This window comes from Falco punctatus (genome assembly GCF_963210335.1).
Source record: "Falco punctatus genome assembly, chromosome: 11".
NCBI classification, from domain to species: domain Eukaryota; kingdom Metazoa; phylum Chordata; class Aves; order Falconiformes; family Falconidae; genus Falco; species Falco punctatus.
The window spans coordinates 35,485,251-35,504,164 of record NC_137591.1 but is presented as its reverse complement, the minus strand read 5'-3'; positions in this window follow the sequence as shown (position 1 = coordinate 35,504,164).

Here is an 18,914-nt window from a genome sequence, read left to right as displayed (position 1 = left end):
CCACAGTCATAGGTACCAACAGAATCCATTCACACACACTTGCATGGACAGGGCTTTTATAGTTTTGGCTGAAACCCAGTCGTGATAGTAGCTGATGTCATGCTTTTTCTAAGAGCACTAAATTTGGTCTTGAAAGTTTTTCTCTTGGATTCTCAAACCTACAGTTTTCAGCTCTGTGTTGCTGAAACAGAGTGAACAGTCAGGAGCATGCGTGGGGAAGGGAGTGGGAAGTGTTGTGAAGAAATGTTTAGATATCTGAATTGGATGCGTTATTTATTGAAGTTATGGTTTTACATATGAAGTTACTTTGTTATATGTATTGATGTAATCTACAGTTTGTGGGCTGTTTATTGTGGTGTTGTGTTTTGCGGTTGGTGTTGTTTGTTTTTTTACTGTAACGTCCTTATTTCTTCAGGAAAATCTTTGGTCAGATTTCAGGTAAAAAGTGATTACAACTTTATGTACTTGACCCGTGGATTTTATTGACTAACATGGAAGAAAGAGGGGGGCTTTTTTTTTAAATGTGAAGTGGGGTATTCAGACTTCTGCACCCTAGTTTCATTTGAAAATGCAAAACTAAGAAAAATCTAATAAATTCTCCTCATACTGTCACATAAATAAGTTAATAAGAAATAGTATTTTTTCAGTTCAATACTTAATTTGAAAAACAGTGCTGCATGAATAAAAATACATAGTGTTTCTGAGAGTATTGATCTGCTACTTTAGTGCTTTTGGTCATTCAGCCTCTAGTTTCATTTGTTTAATAGTAGAAAACAAGATTAAAATTACATGTTTTAACGTCACCCAGTATTAATGCATGAGGTAAATAACTGCACAAAAATATAATGTAAGTTGATTTTTATTGTGGCAATTGATAAAGCGGTGAGAGTCTAAGTGTGCGTAGGCATGAAACTGTTCTTTTTTATATATCTAATCAGGAATAAGAAACATCTTTATTTCAGGTGAAGGTAACAGTCCTGGGAGGAAGTATATCTTCAGAATATGAACACTGGATTTCTTGAGAATCCTTCAGACAATGTTAGCCCACCTTTATTGAGATATGCTGTATGTAAATGGATTTTTAGAAAAAAGTATATTCTAGCTATGCTTTTTAAAGAACACGTACCAATGTTAGAAATTAAGGGTAAGCGAACTCTTCTGGCACTCACTGACTCATGAGAATATTCTAGGTGAAGAAAAACAACAAGCTGCAGCTTAGATTTAATTTGATCCAGTAATGGCATCTGCAGGCAGAAGAGGAGACCACATACGATTCACCTCTGCAAATACAAGCTATTACTTTTGGACAGGAAATTTCTCATTCTTTTTTTACTCTAATATACTGCAATTAGATGAGGCCAGTTGCTTTTGGATATTATGGAACTCTTCTGATTTCATGGTGAGGTGGGATTTGGGGAATTTTTTTTTTAAGTTTTAGGACAGCATTTTAATTCCCTCCTTAGCTTTTGGTAGGATCTCAGATTTTTATGCATTTTTCCCAAGGAAGGGTGTTTTGCTTATTTCTTTTTTAAAAGTCCTAATATTTTATTTTTCTATATTAAAAAAGCCATCTTTTTTTCTGCTCTTTTTAGAACTTGGAATCAGTGTATATAACAAGATTTGTTTCCCTGCCCTCTTCTGTTTGTCCTTGTTGTTGTCTTGTTGTCTTAGTATATTTATACTCACAATAGTGTATGGTTTCTAGAATAGGAGATGGTGTATATAATCTCATCAACATCCATGTAATTTGATTTTTGCAGTGAAAACAAGGACAAAACTTGAGAAAGAGTTCTCCTGAGATAATGTTTCATCAACAGCAAGCACCATAAACAATATATAAAAAAAATCAGGTATCTTTATCTGAGTTAATTTTTAAATACCTCAATTAAAGTAAGTCCAAGTAAACTGTAATCACAAAGACTTATGAGGAGTTGAGGGAAAGGAAGGAAAGTATCAGAAAAATTTATGGCAGTCATCTGTAATTAAAAAACCAAACCAATACCCACAAACAAACAACCACACCTACACCCCCCCCCCCCCCATTCATATGGAGTTAAACTATACTCGATGTCTTTAGTTCAGATTCCTTAAACCTACTGCAAGCATTACTTCATTAATTTTTACATAACTCTGGTAGCTTAATACTTCATTGGCTATTGTCTGAATAATTCAATTATTTTCTTATATAGGTATGTATAGTATAGAGACAAACTTCAAAGGTTAAAAAAGCCCAGACAAATTAACCATGACTGCTTTATGTTATTTAAAATATTTTAAAGTCTGGATTTGTTCAACCGTTATTTGTAGTGATATAAAGAAATGTCAAACTACAAGTTGAAGTGCATTGTAACTGGTATGACGCTGGTCTCACAGCCCACCCAACTACTTGTATTATGTATTTGTATAAACCCCAAACTATATTAAGATGATATGTATGTTAATTAAGGTAGAAAACGCTTTTCTACCTCTCCCCCTAGTGTGCAAGCAACGGTATTGATAGATACTGTTCATGGAACGATGAGAAGCTATGTTACTTGCTGATACGTTTCTACAAAATCGTGCACTCAGACATGAAGGTAGGTATATATGTAGCTAGCTAGATATGCATATACCTGTATAAGCATAGAAGGCACATTTACAAAATAGTAATGGTGCAAGAACCAGTCATTGATATGTAGTAAAGCTTATTTCCCAAAAACTGAAGAGTAATTTTTACTAGTTTGAACTCCCAAAAAGAAACAGGATGGCTAATGTTCTGTACATCTTTGCCATAGCAATAAGTTTCTTATACCTTTGTATTGTCTGGTTGTGTCGGTGAGTTTGGCTGCCTTCTAAGGGTTTGTTCAGGCCTTGGTATTGAGGTTTTAGAGAGTCTTTTGCATTTTTACTTTCAGTATGTGCATTCATTCATGTGAACACTTCTCCAGTTTTCTGTTAAAGCCTGCTGCTCTTTATTTCGCCCATATATTTCTTACTCACCCCTGGTTCTGGGGAACCTGTTGTGCCCTATGTAGACTGTGAATTATGTGTACTAGAACAACCTGGTTTTGTAACTGCTGCGGTGGAAGTCTGAACCTCTGCTACGACTAGGTGCCGCTGCAGTAGCTTTTATCATGGTGTGCTGCATCGAGTTTATTGGTGGCTGGGGGGAATCTGAGTGTGCTTCTCTGCAACAAAATACTCACGCTGGCATTCTTCAGGCATTTAACATCTCAAAATGCAGATGGAGTTCAGATTTTTATTAAAATATAAAACTAATGATACAACATTTTTAAGAATTATGCTTTTCAGTATTTTTCATAGAATGGTTTGTGTTGGAAGGGACCTCTAAAATGCATCTAGTCCAATCCCCCCTGGAGTGAACAAGGTATGCAGAGCCCCGTCCAGCCTGACCTTGAAAGTTATTCTTCCAGGGGCAGAGCATCTACTACCTCTCTGGGCAACCTGTGCCAGTGTTTCACCACCTTCATCTTAAAAAAAACCAAAACCAAACCAAAACAAAAAAACAACAAAAAAAAAAAAAAAAAAAAACCCACCCAAAACAAAACAAACCAAAAAAAACCCCAAACCAAAACCAAAACCGAGTAAAGTTCAAAAGTAAATTGCCCTGTAGGTGTCCTAAATGCTTTCTAAAAGAATGCATGACCACAAGGCACTTTGCAAAGTCAGATGGCTGTGTGAAAAGAAAGAAACAAATGCTGCTTTTGAACTCCCGAGACACCTAGAACAGTAGATAGCAACGTTGATAAACAGGACTCAGTTTGCTGGTCTTCTGCCTTACCCCTCCCCTCTTCCCTTACAAAGAAATTCTTTCAGTTCTGCTTCTTACCTCTAAAATACCAAACTATGCTCTTAAAATAATTTTAAAATGTGATTAATGAAAGTAAAATCAGAAAAGCTTACATCAGTATTAGCTTAGCTGGCCTTCGGTTGTTGTTTGGTTATGAGCAGTAATATGCAAGTTTTCTCTCACAAACTTGGCTCTCATCTACATACTCGGTCATCTATGAGATGATTAAGTGAAGTGTGTATATAGTGTGTATATAAACTTTGAAGTTATGCTTACCCCGCACCAAGCATGTAACACAGTCTGAAAGGAAGTATGCAAAGGTGTTCGTTCCTTCGCAGTCCGCCTCATGCTGTGCAGCGCCGTGTTAGTCGTTCTGATTTCACTGGTTATGGGGAGAGGGGATCCAGGCTCCTACGTAAACATGCCTACAAAGTGCTATTCGGTAGCACTGTGAGGTTTGTGGTGTGTAACAAACAAGTGATAAGCAATGGGCTAACGCAATGAGGGTATGAGATAATTTTTTTCCTGTTTGCAAAAAAATTTTGTAAATATGTCTCTAAACGCTCACCTTAGACATCTGTAGCGAACACTGCAAGACTGAATCCATGCCGTTTCCACTGCTGCTGCTGTCATGTTGGGAGTTACTCTAGCTTCATGTGACCTGGTGGATGCACAGAGTGTTCCAGACATAGCTTTTGTTCAATTGTGGACCCTTAAAATACTCCAGCAGCAAGAGCCTTTGCTGGTGTTCTGTGTTGGCGTGCTGCCATGTACCATGGCTATCTCGGGAGATAGTGGGGGTACTTCCCTGCTTAGTTCTACCACAAAATTAAATAAAATCTCCCACTGCCAGGGTTGGAGTAGATCTCTATCCAAAGCCATTTGTCACTTATTAACGCTTCTTTTATTATATTCTTAGCTGTTTTAATTCTGCCATTTGCCAGCACAGTCCCTACACAGCCTTCTCAGAAAAATATAGATAATGACAAAAACTTCTGGATGTAGTTTTGAATTTTTTTCTTATTTTAGAAAAGTTCTACTGTCTATACCATGTCCTTCCTGAAAAGAGTAGTTTCAAGAAGATGGATATTTGATTTTTTTGATTAAATATTTGATTTTAACTAAATAAAATATTTGATTTGTTTTCTTCCCCCTCTGGTAAGGTGAAGAAAAGCTTGGTCAAATATAAAGCCATTTATTAGAAGACTATTTACTAGAAAATTGTATCAGTTTGTACGCCACGTTGCAATTTACTTCAGCAGTTCATGGTGTTCCTATTGGAGCCGCTAGATGGCGGTGTTTCCCCAGGCTACGCCAGCCCAGCTCTTCGGCAGAACTTCCCACTGGGCATGGAGCGAGTCACACCGTGTTCGTACAAAATTTGTTTCTATAGAAGAAATCTGTTTGTCTGGGGGTTTGTGCAGTTCATAGAATAACTTTTCTGTTATATATTCCCTTACACAATTATATGACAGCTATAGTGTACCTGTAGCAGTGAAGATAGCTGTTATATGCAAAAAATATGTACTATCCTAGTGTTATTTTTCACATTGTTAGCTTAGTATTTTCAGTGTATTTAAGTTGCTATTAAGGAAAAAGATGTTATTTTTCTTGTGCAAAATACAGTTCAATAACATTTTCATCAATATCACAAATATTTCTAAAATAGTGGGCCTAACTATATAAACAATATCAAGGAGATCTCCTGTGATGTTCACATGAATAGCACAGTAAAAAATAATTTTATTGCTCAGCTTTACACTTTCCGGTATTAAATCTAGGAGATATAATGGCCCAGTGAAGCAAATCTTATGCCTGTTTAATTCTTCAGATACTTCTAATCACCAAAATTCTTACGAATAAAGTTATATTTTGTTGCGCAGGGGCTTATATGGCTCCTTATAGCTCCTTGTCTCTCCCACAAGTACGCAGTGGGGATGAAATTCAGAATGGAACTTGGAAATTCTGGCATTTCATGTTATAACTGGTAGGTAAGAAATAAGTTAGTCTTTTTTTTAACGTGTTAACTTTGTGAATAGAAGCTGTTGCAGATGTGTTCTAATGCTGAAACTGTTTATTAAGGTTCATATTTGCACTGAAAAAAGAGAAATATTAGGAAAAACTTGTTAATATCTTCAGAGAAGCTCCATACTCCATTATTTAGGAACTTTTTTGTTATATATAATCTCTAACATAATCTCTGGTGTTTGTTAGCATGCCTCATATTATAATTTCAAGATGTATCCAAACGTCTAAGATCCAAGATAAATTATACGTGTCTTTCTCTAGCCTTGGCTATGCTTCTTATGAAAGTGAGGTTGTAAATCAGATGGCAGGGATTTTTCTTTTTTGAGAAATTCCTTGTTTAATGAGCAGTCTGCATTTACTCACAATCCCACCCCTCCAATAAAAGCATAAAAATGTGCATGAAACAATCCAACTTGTCAATTATTGTGCTTAAAAAACCTCAAACCACAGGTTTAGAAACTATTTTATTATGTATTGGTAGCACGGGATTCACACAGAATTTTTGTCTGTGTTTTGGTGGAATTGCAATGGAATAAAGGGGTTAACAAAATCTGTGAGTGAGATGAAAGCAACAGTAGTAAAGCAGTCTCATTTAATAAAAAAATTTTAAAAACCCTTCTTTCAACTGATGTGCAATATTAAATACTATGCACTTTGCGGACAGATCAGCATTGGGTATAGCTTCTGATATAAAGTCTTACACTTTAAGTTGGGGATTGCTTTTTTGTTTGTTTGGTTGGTTGGGGTTTTTTTTGTTGCTTTCAGAAAGCCAGAAGTAGATACATTTCTTGATAGATATAATTTGAAGAGAGGATTTCTCTTTAAAAGTATTCATATACTTGGATCATAATAGCTGTGGCTCAACCCCTCCAGTGTCTGACGCTATCAAGTCATCATAAAAATATCTCTTGTTCTCTTGCTGTGATTGGAATTGCATGAAAATCTACAGTGTTTCTCATCTAGTAGATCTCAAATTGCTTTGCAAAGGTGAGAAACTATTTCTCATTCAACAGATGGGGGGACAAAGTATTCAAATAATTAGATTATTCCTATCAGTTTTAAAGGAAATCAGTGGTCTAATTATATCTTTGTTAACAGATCTTATTGATTAAGAAATAGGTCCTTAACTTCAGGAGGATCTGCTTAACTGAGGTGGTATATTTTAAGTTTTAGGGAATAGCCTACATGTAAGTTGTCTTACGAATTTAACTGCTAACAGTGCAGAGTTTGCATGTTGTAACACTGTAAAGGAACTTACAGTTAACAACAGACCAGCTGCAGGCAAAACATCCTTGTGTACGGTAGCAGGTGAAGGAGGCTGTATCACTTGAACTTAGGAGCACGGCATGCGGGCCAGCCCTGCTGGTTTGCCTCCTGTGCTTCTTACTGTTGACACCGGATGACCATGTGTAGCTGTTCTTGCAGTACTGAAACTCCAGTGGAACCTGCTTTTTAATCTGTTGGTGTAATGGTCCCTTTTCACTGTGCTTGAGACTAAACTTCCATATTATTAGTCGACAGCAGTGGTCTCCAGGAAAGATGAGACTGCAGTAAGATACACAATACGCCAAACATACGGTACGTTGCAGTGGTAACACTATTGGTAGGCTATGATGTCCAGAGAACAGATATCGCTCTTTGCTATGTGCTTTAACCAAGCGATGCTGGGTCCTGAGAGGGCACTTACCAGCATTCTCTGCACAGAGAAGTCAGGGCATCCGTGACCTGTTCCTTACAAATGCACAGAAGCCCAAAATGGAATAGCTGGCTTTTCTCCTGATTTCTCAGGTAACTGGAGCTTTCAGAAAAAAACCCCAAAATTCTAAACACGGAAGAAGAAATCCTTGAAAGAATTTGTTGCTGTTTTAACAGTATTTTGTAAACAGTATAAAAACTGTCACAGTATTTTGGAAACACTGAACATTGCATACAAGCAGTTAAACCTAAAAATAGGTTCATGTGGCTGGTGCACTTAAAATTGGGAAGTTTCTTTGAGGCTAAAGGCATAACGTGGCTCAAATATTTCTCTGCTTTGCCTAGGTCTTAGAATGTGGAAGCCATGCATCCAGCACAATGCCAATACCTTTTACAGTTCCACAGTATTAGGGTGATGACTGCTTAATGGAAATTCTCGTGTCGTTAAATGTCTTCATTTCCTGTGTCTTTTGTAAGGAAGGAGTCATCTGCCAGGGATTTTCAATAGGAACTTAATAATTCAGTGGACAGTGCAGAGCACCAGCTCCTTTTTCCCATTTCTGTTTGGGCTCCAGAGTCACAATAAGATGTACTAGTAAAACTTCTGTTACTAGAGAATTGAAAATATAACTCTGAATGCACGAAGCTGGCTTTTGTGTTGAATAAGACTTTATTTTTACAGTCACTTTTTCTGATTTAACATTTGAGTATTTGCATAAATTAGGAGTCATGTACACTTCTTTTGACAGCTTATCTTTGTATGATCAAAAGGGGTCAGTAAAAGTAATATTCACATAGAATAGCGGTTACTAGTTATTAGATTCCTGTTAGATTCTTCTAAACCTGGTATGTAATGGATTTCTGTGCTAGTGTGTTTTCTTTATTTATAAAGAGTAAGCACATTCTTAAGTGTGCGCACATTTGATCTGTTTTCTATTATTTCTGTACTTTTAAATGTCACAGTATTCAGAGCACATTTGCATATTCCATGTTCATGAGATGCAGACCTCCAGGCTGATGCTGTCTGTAGTTTCGTAGCCTGTGCTTTGTCTGCTGGAAGCAATTTTTCCCTTTGTTTTTTCTTGTTTATTTTTTGCATGGGGAAATATATAGACCTTTCTAATTTAGTATAAATGCAAAATCAGACTGTAAAAGTAGTTTGAGGAGGGTAAAGCCTTTTTGGTTTGCCACTGCAGAGGCTGCATCAGGAATTTGCTTAGGTGAAGGTATTTGTTATTATTTAGATTGTATAAATGCTCACTGCTTGGCAGACATTTTCCAAATGTAGAAGAAATACCTCTCCTGAAGAGTTTAGAGTTGAAAAGAAATGGAGGGAAAAAAATTAATTTGGAAATTACAGCAGCACCTGAGAATCAAAATTCCTTTCTAATGTACAGGTAGCATTTTTACATTATGGTATTGTTCCTAGAAATGCCATCTAGAAGAAAAGAGTTGTACCTTTGTTGTACTGAAGGGAGGTCAAGAAGGGGGAAAAAATATCTTTAAATATCCAACATGATGAAGGTGACAAAAGGTAGGAATATAATGCATGTTGAAAGGAATAGTAGTTGTGTTGTGCTTACCAAGTTTTTCATAGGATTGGTAAAGTAGTTAAAAATACCATATCTCTTACATGATTTGATTCTAAATTCAGAATTTCCCTAGCATGTTTACTGTGTCCATTCTGGAATGCCAATGCATATAGCATAGTCATCTATTTGTGAAAATAACTTAAATAATAAGCATTAAAGTAGGTCATGTGATACTACATTATAACATGTTTTACATGAACAGTATATAGGATCTCTCAGTATTTTGTCCTGGTCCTTTATGATTAGCATGAAAGACCTTGTTGACACTTCGCTGGTTGACACCATCCTATTAAATAAAGGAAAACGTTAAGCTAATTACTTGCCAGTGGTAATTGTGGACTACTGCTTCCTTAAGTAAGTAGTGTAAGTTTTGCTATTTGGCGTTCTGTGCTGTAGTACAGTAATTATACCAGGCTTTTTCTTTTGTTTATCAACTAGAAAACTGTTGATGCTGTGTCAATAATAGCAACTCTCAGCAAATATGCATGTTTTGAAGCCCTATAAATTGCATGCATTTGTAATACGGTCTTTGGAAAATACCTGTACCATTCTCTGCTAATTAGTAAAATTCCACAGATATCACAACAGGCATCTAGCTCTGGTAAACTCATGTCTCTATTAAAATACACAGCTTTTTATAGAAAGGTTGAATACAATTCTTCAGTGACGTGACAGCTGCATAAATAAGAAAGCTGTTAAAGTGGTGTGTTATATTGAGAGATTTTCCCAAACCTGCCATGTTCTTCGGGTGCACAGCTACCGCTAGACCGTAAAGGGACTGTGGCTTCCAAATCTATTTGGCTATTCTGAAAACATCCCTCCAAGCTTTAAACTGACATTGTGAAGAGATAGACAAAGTGCACTTAATCCTTCCAAGTGGTAGCTTTAAGTAGCCAGGCTTCCGATTAAGTACTCGCTTTGATGCCGAGCCGAGTTTAAAGCTTCTGGCCTGTCAACACTGGACCGAATTCTGCATAACAGAGCATCAAGGGCCAGAAATTCTGGTATGTCCACTTCTTGTTCTAAGAGATCTCACTTAGATTCACCTTCTAAAACCTATGTAAAGGTGTTCCTATCTTGTCCTTTAACATTTTGTGGAACGTGCAATGGGTAGAAATAATTTTCTTTGTTCTGCTTTTAATTTATTGATGTCACAGTCTCTGAAACTGCAACTTTGTTTTGGTGTGGATGGACAGACCTGGGGCCAACAAAAGCAGTGATTGTAGAATGCATTAATGACTAAAAAATCTGCGAACAAGCAAACAAATTACAGAACTACCTACTTGGTTGTTCTAGCGAACAACTATTACTGCAACTTATGTACTGAACAAATCGGACTGTTCCTTCAAAACCTGTAGAATTTGCACAACCAGATGCGCTGGTGATGTATACAAAGAGTGGTCAGCGTCCCTTCAGCCCCTTGCTCAGAATAAAACTCAAATTCATGGTAGCCTTAATGTCAATGGGAAGTATGTTTATTAAAGCAAATTTTTAAAATAGGAAATCTACCATCAACTACAACATATCTAATTATGTTTCAGTTAGTGCAGTTTGGTGCATTCGGTGTTCTGTCATTTTTAATGTAATTCTAGTTTTAATTTTTTCATATAATGAGAACTATATTTAAAGAGGCCCTTCTTAAATGATAGGGTAAAAGCGATTTATATTCTAGGTTGTCTTGAAGATACAGACCTATCAGTCTATTGTTGATCTTAAGTTCACTAGAATTAGCATTTGTGGCACAACTTAGAAAGCAGAAGGGAAATGCATTCTTTTAATTTAAAATTACACACACAGAAGAAATTTTGAACAGTTTTGGGAAGAAAGGCATGTGGATATTTTCACTGTTGCTTGATTGTTTATTAATGCAAATATAATAGAGATTTATTTTAATAAAGTAAATATACTGTCCCTCTAAATTTTTTTCAGATTAACAATTTTTCAGGAGGGTTACAAGGCTGAGTAGTCAGTTTTTGAGAGGTGGAGTATAGTTTGGTTGGTGGGCCTGCTGTGATTGGAATTGATTAATGGGTGTTGTGATAAGCATAGAAACAGATCAGTGGCAGCTTATCCTGCCTTCAGCTGTCACAGCTGTGCCTCTTCACTCTTCTTCTAGCCCTATCACACTCCCTGGCAGCCTTTAAAGTACCTCCTTCCCTGTGGAATTTCTGCAAATCATTTACTCAAATGCCAAAATACCATAGAAGCAGCTGTTTCTGAGAAAATTTGTTCAGGCTTACATATTTGTTGTGATGAAGAATGTTACGTTAGAGAATCCCTTCCTATTGCACTAGGAAGCATGCTGTGCTATACCCTGAAGAGAGGGTTAAGTGATGGTTCTGATGGGCAGGTGTGCTCCTTAGGCAAGAACTTTCAGCCCGGGCTTGTACAGTGACACAGTTTGCAAATCTGCTGGTTAAGTGATACCACTGTTTCTGCTTGACAATTGCAATCAATAATCACTGATTGTTAATTTTATTGCTAATGGCTTGATAGAAGCAGTGCTATTATGTGTTTAAAATCCTGGTAACTGCCTTTTTTTGTTGTTGTAATATTCAGTAGTTTTTATAGACATTTATAAAGACAAGTTTTAGAAGTTCTGAATATGTTTTGAAAATATTTCCCTATTTTTCTTATCAGGAACGGTGATCTCCAGCATGTTCACATATGCAGCTAGGTAGCTTGATGGGAATCATGCAGTTTTAACAGCATACTTAGAAGTATGTGGATTTTCTACAAAATGAGGGCTGTGTCTTGGCTTTTGCTAGAAAAGGTTGGACCAGATGATCCTTAAGGTCCCTTCCAACTTACTTAGTATACTATGACCCAAACTCTGTATGTAACCTCATGGATTTGAGGAGGATTGCCTAGTAATGAAATGGTTTGCAGGATATGATGCTTAATGTTCTGTAAGATCTCTCCTATTAGTTACAAAAAAATTTCATCAATTTGATTGGAAACTAAATAAGCCTAGACCATGAAAATAATTGTACTACCCTTTCTGGGCACTTTGTAGATTATTTACCACCTAAGTATTAGTCTTTTTATGACATCTTTGGGTGTGATGTAAATCATTGTTGGCTTCTCTGTATGCTTTAAATGCCTGAGGCAGCTGCATAAGCATCGTCAATAAATATTAAAAAAAAGTGAGCAAGCTCAGGCAAATTAAAGCTAAATTTGAAAGCAAATGATGCATACAGAGGGTCTCATCTTCTGATGATCCACTAAGATAGCACACAGTTTATCTGCCACAGCAATCTGTGAACACTAAGTTTAGACAATTTAGGAAAATAATAATTAGAGCCAAAAAGAAAATTTGTTAAGTTTCTATTATCTGTGCATGTACAGTTTCTGTGCTGATTATTTAGTCAGTTAAGTCATGTTAGTGGAAAACTACTTCTCAAAGAGATTTGAAAAAAAATTTTTTTCTTTCCATTTTTAAATATATATTAGAGAAGTACATATCTAAAAACCTTGTTTTAAAATCGTGATATTTATTTATTCTACAATTGTATTGCATGTCAGATACATATCTTGCAAAAGCAAACATAGCAATGCTACATTAATGACCTGTCAAAGATCATATGACTGCCTGCCTGCAATTCCATGCCCCTTTGCTATAGAAAAAACGTGACCCTGAATCTTAAACAGTTTTTGAATGAAGGTACCTACAATTATGATATGACAAAAATGTTCATAGGTTTATAACTTAGTTATTTCAGTTTTCTTCCTTTAGCAGTTTTAGCTTCAACTTTCATTTGCATGTTATACATTAAAAAAAAATATAGCCATACTGAAAGCACTATTTTTTTCAGAATGTTGAAGTAATATAAAAAGAGTGGACAAATAACACCTATAAAGTTGTACCTGTGCTCACTCAACTTATAATTGTGCTTTCTTTCTTGTACAGCGTTTTAGTTATTTGAATTCAGTACAACTTAAAAATCTTCTGTTTGTATATTATCTACTGCTGCATAAAAGGAAGATTTTAAGTGAGAACAAATCAAAAGGAAAGAGAAAATGTGATTATATGTTGCTCACATGAAGTGTGGTTGTTGAATTTTCCACATCTTGATCTGCTACAGGGGGACCTGTTCTTTGGGGATCCAGCCTGCACTTTTGTCCTTCCTGTGATTTCTTATTTCAAGCTTGATAGAGAAAGCATCCTCGGCTGTATCACTTCCTTCACCGCTAACAGCTTTTACTCTCTTCAACAAGTGTTTACAGAAAAGTGTTGATGCTTATTAATCTGTTTCTTGTCCTAAAAATGTGCTTATGCATGACTTGTGGTAAAACTGGCATTTCTCACAGCTCTCAATGTAATCTGCATAGCACAATAAGATTGTTACATTGAACAGATGTGGTTTGGAGTTGTTATTCTTTGTAATTGCCATCATTAAGTGAAAGCACGTGTCAATCAACTTTGTACTTTAAACACACCAATCACTTGTGAGAGACATGCATCTGCATTTCAGACAGATATAGAATATTTTGCTTTAAAATTTATTTCTGTTTTTTCTATTTAATACAATACTCCATGAGACACACAATGACCAAAGATTTCAAAGCAACAGATCACCAAATTAAGAAAGGCTTTACTGAGGGATTGTCTGGATTCTGTTTTTTACTAAGAACAACAAAAAAAGTCCCATCCTCCTTTTCTGATGTAAAAGGAAGGCATTTAAGTTTAATTTTATAAATTTCTTAGGTCACTATGCTGCCTTGATCTTGGACTATGACTTTCTTATTTGAAGGAAGAAGGCTCTGTAGGCAAGATCCTCACATACCTTTCAGGAGGATTTTTAGTGCGATTACTTGGGGGCAAAAAGGAATCTGCATCAGTAAACTGACATACTGGGGTTTTTAAGAATTAATGTTTGGGTCATTAATGTTGCTAGGATACCTTTTCGGGTCAAAAATGTTCACATTGGTAATAAACAGGATTAGATCAGGAAATTATATTATGAGTGGAGTTGAAAACAAAGGCATCTTAGCCTGATTGTACAACAAATGACAGTAGAAGTCTGAAGCACACAAAAGCAAGGACGTTTGGAGCTGACATCAATTTTCTCCTTGTTTCTGCATATATCAACTTCAGGTTTTTTTGTGTTGGAGACAGTACAGGTGATGGCACTTATGTCTTGGGGTTTTTTCACCCTGTGCTGTGACATTTCTTCTCAGTGCCAAATAAAATTAACTTGTAGATAAGTCACAAAGTGTAGTTCATCATGGTGGGATGGAATGGCCCTCAGTCTTTGGGTGTGCTTTAGTCTATACCTTTACAATGAAAGTGGTTGTTCTGTGATTTTTGTTATTTTCTTTTAACATATTCCCCCCACCCCACCCAAGACAAAAAACCCCTCACATCTTCATGCTTCAGTTTGCCCAGAATGGATTCTTTTAGAACTTTGCCTGCTGTGTTAAAGATGATTCTGGTATGTTGTATGTATGTGGTATGTGACTTATCTGCCTTACTAACAAATAAAGCACTGCATAAGTATCCTTTGGTATCTTTCATGAAAGTATATAGTTTAGATCCTGCTGGAGTACTCAGGATTTCATATGGATGCTGATTATTTGTTAGACCCTTGTTAGATTCTTGGTCTTCTGCTAGAAGTACTGAAATAGAAATTGAGGAAGTCTATCTGAAATTTAGAAGCCAGATAAGCCTCATCAAAAGAATAAATGATGGAGAACTAGGAAATAAATAACTTTTCTTTTTAAGGAATTGTGAAGGTGAAAATTTTATTTGCAGTTAAGTCCAGAGCCAGACGCCGAACCAGGACAAACAGGGAAATGACATAGGGAGCACAGCAGTACAGTCTGACAGATACCGACACATCTGTTACCTCAGCCCTTTCAGTTAAAGAAGAAACTTGGCGAAAGTAACTTGCAGGTTGTCTGATAGCTGTGTAAAATCGATTGCTGGGACGCGTGAAAACCAGGTCAACACATTGATTAGTACTTAAGTGGTCCCAGACAATTCTGAGGTCCTTTTATGGAGAAATGGTGTTTGGTAATTCTCTTTGCCTTTAGTTTCTCCATCCATTAACGGGGATAATGCTCGGCCACTTGGAGTTTATAACCATGCTTGCAAAGCAGTTTAGAAATGTTAAAATTCACACAAATGCATATGTCAGTCTGGGGGCAGAGGAAACCTTAGTGACTTCTTTGGATAACTGTACATTCTGCTTGCAGACTTCCAGGTGCACTATGTGGAATGAGCTAAGTTTCCACTGGAGCAAAGTGCTGGGAATAAGAATAATTCATACATTTTTAATTTAATATAATTTTATGCAAAATAAGGAATTGAACTGTTGTATAAGCTGGAGTTGAGAGGCCTTTCATCACTAGAAGAGTGGTTGTGTTACTAATGCTAGTAACACAAGTGTTGATCTATGATGTAAAATATATCACTGCAGTTCGTGGAAAGTAGGCTGCAGAAAACTAAAGCATCTCGGGGTGATCTAGATGTTTGAATTTTAAGCCTTGCCTCTGGGGTGCCAAAACCTGCCCCTAGTAGACCCAACTATAAACAGACATCTGAGGTGGCAAGCAGCTTAAAGAGATGGCATGCTAACCATATCACTCTTGTATGACGATGGTTGTAGAAACTAGTGTGTCTTGATTTTATTTATCCCTGCCCCTGATCCCCTGGGCTAGCAAAATCCAGGGTAGATATTTTGATATTTCTTACAGAAATGCATTGTCTTTCAGCTTCTTTGGGTGTAAGTGATGAAAATGGGAAGTTGTAGTTATTCACATATGTAAAGAATTTTACATGAAGTACCACATGAATGGCAATTACCTATTATGATATTTTCAGATATTATACTGCTAAAAGAAAACTGGATTTAAATTGGAAAGCATTTATGGAGTTTTTTCTAATCGATAGTTTTCTTGCTCTTAAAGGTCCTCCTAGCACATCTTTGTTGAAGGTCATGATGCATGCACTTTTCCGTTTTGTTGAATATTTTATTTTAAATATTTTAGAACGTCTGCTTATTATTCAGGAAAGAAATGTAGGACTGAACCCTGCAATTCACAGTATACAACAGACACAGTTTGCTTCTGTGGTGAAACCCCGACACCTATCTAGATTTCCTGCAGATACACCTATTCTTCAGCACACTATTTCAAGAGTTGGACTTCCCAAGGAACTCAGCATTTGCCATCTTTTCTGTCAGATACAAGCTGTATTTTAGTTGCTTTATCACATAATACTTTCAGTTACTTGAAATGTAAAGAAATAATACATAGAGGTAACGAAAATGATACTTAATTTTAAAAAGTGGTATGTATGTTTTTATGGATTTGGTTTTATTATAGGAGTTTACCTAGATTTCACAGATCAGTTTAATTTTTTTACATTCTGCTTTAGGACATGATGTTTTGTTTCTTGACGTTTGGGACTTTCTAGTTATTTACATGTATAAAATAGTTGTTTGAACAAAACCTTTGCTCAGAAAGATAACATTTTCAAGGGAGTGACAGAAACAAGAGAAGAGAATAAACTGAATTGCATATTACATGCAAGTGGAGCAGATATTTTATTCAATATGGTACATTTAACATATTTTTTTTTCTAAAAAAATCTGTTTTATTTTAGGGAAGTTGTACTATTGTTCACCTGGGAGAAGCCTGTAGCTTTCTGAAGTGGCTGAAATGAAATATTTAAGTACATATGAAAAAGAGATAGATTCCTGGCCTTTTGACCACCGAGTTCCTCTGAAGTAGAAGCTATGTTATGAAGAAACTTTTTCTCAAAGTGTTCCCAAAATTATTGTTATTTAAAGCAGGTTGACGGCATATTTTTTAAAACTTTTGCTTTGGGTTCATAAGAAACACTACTATGATGCCATATTTAACAAATATTTCTGTATCCTTATGTCAACCGTAAGTGCTTATAATTTGGAAAACCAGGTATTATTAACATCCAATTTTTGCGAATTTAGAACTTAGAAGAATTAAGAATGAAGAAAGGTAAGAGACTGAAAGAGTAGTTTAATTTAGTCTTATCATCTGAAGCTATACAGGCTTAGAAGTTAAGAAAAGCATAGAAGAAAACGTTTTAAAGAGATTTTGCTGTTCCTCATGTGCTCGGAGAAAGGCTTTTGCAATCAGAGTCAATGGTATTAGTTTCTTATACATATTTTATTTATTTTACTTTTTAATGTAGAACCATAAATGAATTTAGCAGTAACTATTTAGGGATGTTGTATGTCCCTAAAATGGGATGTGTTTGAAATCTGGAACAGGCATATGTTGTGTTGAGAATAGTAAATGTCTTGTAAAAATCAACATAGCAGGGCATTTTCTCCTCTTGAGGTGCATATATAGTTTTCATTAATGTTAATGAGATTTCTAGAACTGCAAGGGGAAATGTACACGAGAGTATATATTATATATATATTGTATCATAGATATTAACATGCCATAGGACCTTTTTCCTGTTATTTATGCTATGGAACCCAGATATGCACAAAAGACTAGCTTAAGACTTTAACTTTTTGTTTGTTGTATCTGGAATAATTGCCCTTGAGTGTAATTAGCTCCTTTTGACAAACCTGTTCCTGTCCTATTTTGGCAATGGTCTAGATATGTATTGATAGAATCAACATAATCATAACATTATTAACATACATAATCAACATTAGTTGCTAAATATGAATTGACAGCCAAAAGAAAGCTAGCTTTCCTGATGGTTTATGCTGCGCTAAATGGGCATTCGTAATTATTTTAACTTTGTGTTGAAATTTCACTTTTTGTATTCCTATGAGTTAGCCTTGTTTTGCTTGAATTTTGCTGGAATTATCTTCAGAGTATCGATCTACTACCTTGAATTCTTCATTCAGTAGCTGTCACTCAAACAGTTCTGCTTGGATTTAAGATCTATTCCAAAATGCGAAGGAAGCACTTTAGCTGTGGATAATGAGATCTGACAGTACCTGAGCTGCAGAAGGAGAAGAAATCACTATCTATAGAAAATAATATTTTTTCTACATATTCAGGTTAAATGTGTGCACATCCTGGTAGCTGAAACATCTGTTTCTAGCTTGTTGTTCCTCATGGCTGCTTCTCAATTGGATTTCCTCAAGCAGGTCCAGAGCTTGTCACCTTAGCCAGGGTCTGTTAACTATCACCACTGGCCCCACATTAAGTAGGAGGTTCAGGGCTAAGCTAATAACTCTCCTGCCTTCCTGACTGATCGCAGTGATTCTCCCTGTGGCTACTTATCATGCCGTGCTCCTATGGGAGGGTTATCTCCTTTGTCTATACTTTAGCTGGGAATTGTTTTCGTTTTCTTCATTCCTAAGTTTTCAGGTGGTAATGCTAAAAGCATTGTTGCTTTCTGAAGCAGCTGTTTGATTACCCTGTTATTTCTCCCTTACCATTTTAAATAGTGCTTTCTCACATATCTAAATTTTGCTCCTATCCTTTTCTCTGGCCATAAATGTAACTGCTGATTTTCAAAGCAGAGATTTTAACTGGGTCAATGTGGCAGAATGGACGTAATAGGAACACAAACATAATATTGTAATGCTAGTTTGTGTGAACCTTGAGTCAAATTTTATGTTGTCACAGGTGGAAGTGATTTTCATGATCTTGGCTTCCGTGTACAGTGATGCATAATATTTTAATGCTTCTTATCTAGCACATTAGGCTGTATCTACTGTGTGCTTTTTAAGAGAGCTCAAGAGAGTTGAGTGAGAGAGGAATCTATGAAACTGCTTGTCTGATTTATCGTCATTGGTTACCTCTGAGCCTGATGTAAAGCATTACCAAAGTCTATGAAATTGTTTGGTTGT